Genomic DNA, 2,346 nt, shown 5'->3' with positions numbered 1-2,346 from the left:
AAACTGTCTGTGCTGTTAAACTGTCTGTGCTGTATTCAAAAGCTCTGTATTACAGGTGGTAAAATATGAAGGAAAATATCAAACCAGATATAAACACAAATTATAAAATTTTACACCCAAGGAAAGTTTAATATACACCCAATATTGCTTAATATACACCCAAACTTCTATCCCCCTAAACCCTAAACCCTAAAACTCAAAACCCTAAACTCTAAACCATAAACCCTAAAGCCTAAATCCTAACACCCTAAAACCCTAACCCCTAAACCAACGAACCTACTATACACCCAAAGAGTTATCCGCTGCTGCTGGTACCCTAAACTGATAATTCATAACACGTCCTTAATATTGGCTAGAATTTGAATGCACCACTGATCCAGCATCAAAGAGGTTTAACTGAATATAACAAACTAACATATTAGCTAAACTATTAACGACAAAATTAAACTCAATTACCACATATTTAAAAAATATCACTTTAACCTCGTTTAAAGCTTTCGTTTTCTTCTTCTTTGAGGCATTTTTAATCTGTTTGTCCAACTTTGAACCTAGCCTATTTTTTGGACATCCTCTTGTTCGAATCCTTGGAGGGCTTTGAAGCTCGTTAATGGATTCCAAGTTGGCGTCTTCGTGAGATAAAGAAGATGTCTCCTTCCTTTTGGCTTTCAATTCTTCCATCTCAACCATGACGGTATCGTACGCACGGTGCAGAATTGCAGTCAGCTCCTCCGATTCTGATGCAAATTCGCAAATATTTTGCGAACGAAAACTAATTTGTCAAACCTCTTGCTTCTTGGCTCCAACAGTGACTCGTCGTGACTACTCTTGATGTGTGTGTGTCGCCTCTTTACCTTCTTACTCTATCGTTCCAGTATATATCTAGATGACACTTGGCTTACTTGTTCAAAGCTTAACACGCTTAGTGTGTGACGGCACAATATCCCTCTTGACTCGAATAATAAGCATTGCCATTTTACCTCGACTGCTACTGAGTCGTAAGTAACCACAAACTTATTGAATATTGAGCTGGAAACTTGTTCTCCAACTTCGTATACTGAATAGCCTAGAGCAGAATTCATTAATCTAGTGATGCAATTCGCATTTCCTTTGAATTGTGCTTGGACGTCCCTAAACTTTTGATGAGTGTACACATCTTGAAACTGAGCTTCAATGGAGGATTTGGCTGCACACGGTATGACCGTATGAAAATCTGCAGCATCTGATTCTCTCTCTGCTTGCTCCCTACTTTCGAGGCAATTAATGTATTGTTTGACAAATTGAATAAGCGAGCTGTTCCGGGTAATAAACTTGTTAAAAAATGAATGCATGCTCTCGCTCCTTTGTGTGCTTCTCATCCCTACCCAGAAGTGGTGATCCAGATAGATTGGAACCCATATATGATGGTTTTCATAGAGATCTGCAGAATACACCCAAAAATAGACTATAAATACACCTAAAAGAAATTAAAATTACACCTCTGCTGCAGATTTTAAACAAACATTACCTGAAAGCCACTTGTTGTCCATAAAACCAAAATTCAGCAGAAAATCATTCCAATTCCTATCAAATGAGTCTTTACTATGAGAGTTCCAAACAACTTGGCTCATTTCTTGTTCAATTTCTACATGTCCCTTGTACCCATTTAATTTGCTTGGAATCTTCTTCATAATGTGCCAAATACACCAATGGTGAATTGTTGTTGGCATACAGGCCTCTAAAGCCCTTTTCATTGATGCGCATTGATCGGTGAGAAACCCTTCGGAGCATTTCCTCCCATGCAACGAAGCCAACATTGAAATAACCATTTGAATGATTCAATTTCTTCATTTTTCATCAAAGAGCATCCAAGAAGTGTTGACTGACCGTGGTGATTCACCCCGACAAAGTAACCACAAACCAAATTACACCTGAAACAAATTACCATAGTGCAGAATGGAAAATCATTAGGTACACCCAACAAATGCTTTGTATACACCCAAAAACACCCAATATACACCTCTGCCGCGGATTCATAAAATTACATTAATTTAGCATCATAAACAGTGACAGTTTGTTACCTGTTTGTATTGTAGGTGGTGTCAAATGAAATAACATCTCCAAAATACTCAAAGGCAGCTCTACTTCTTGCATCGGCCCAAAAAGCCAGCTTAATCGATTGATCTTCCTCGAGTTCAAGCTCAAAAAAAAATTCTGATTCTTCTCTTTCGTTCTTAACAAATATTTTCCAAATTCCTTTGCATCTTCTTGTTCAGAAACATTACGCACTTCTCTCGTAATGTAATTCCTCACATCCTTTTCAATAAAATTTAACTCGCGATGACCCCCGGCAGCTGCAACAAATGATTG

The sequence above is a fragment of the Arachis stenosperma genome, chromosome 2 (genome assembly GCF_014773155.1).
Source record: "Arachis stenosperma cultivar V10309 chromosome 2, arast.V10309.gnm1.PFL2, whole genome shotgun sequence".
Classification (NCBI taxonomy): domain Eukaryota; kingdom Viridiplantae; phylum Streptophyta; class Magnoliopsida; order Fabales; family Fabaceae; genus Arachis; species Arachis stenosperma.
This window is presented reverse-complemented; position numbering follows the sequence as displayed.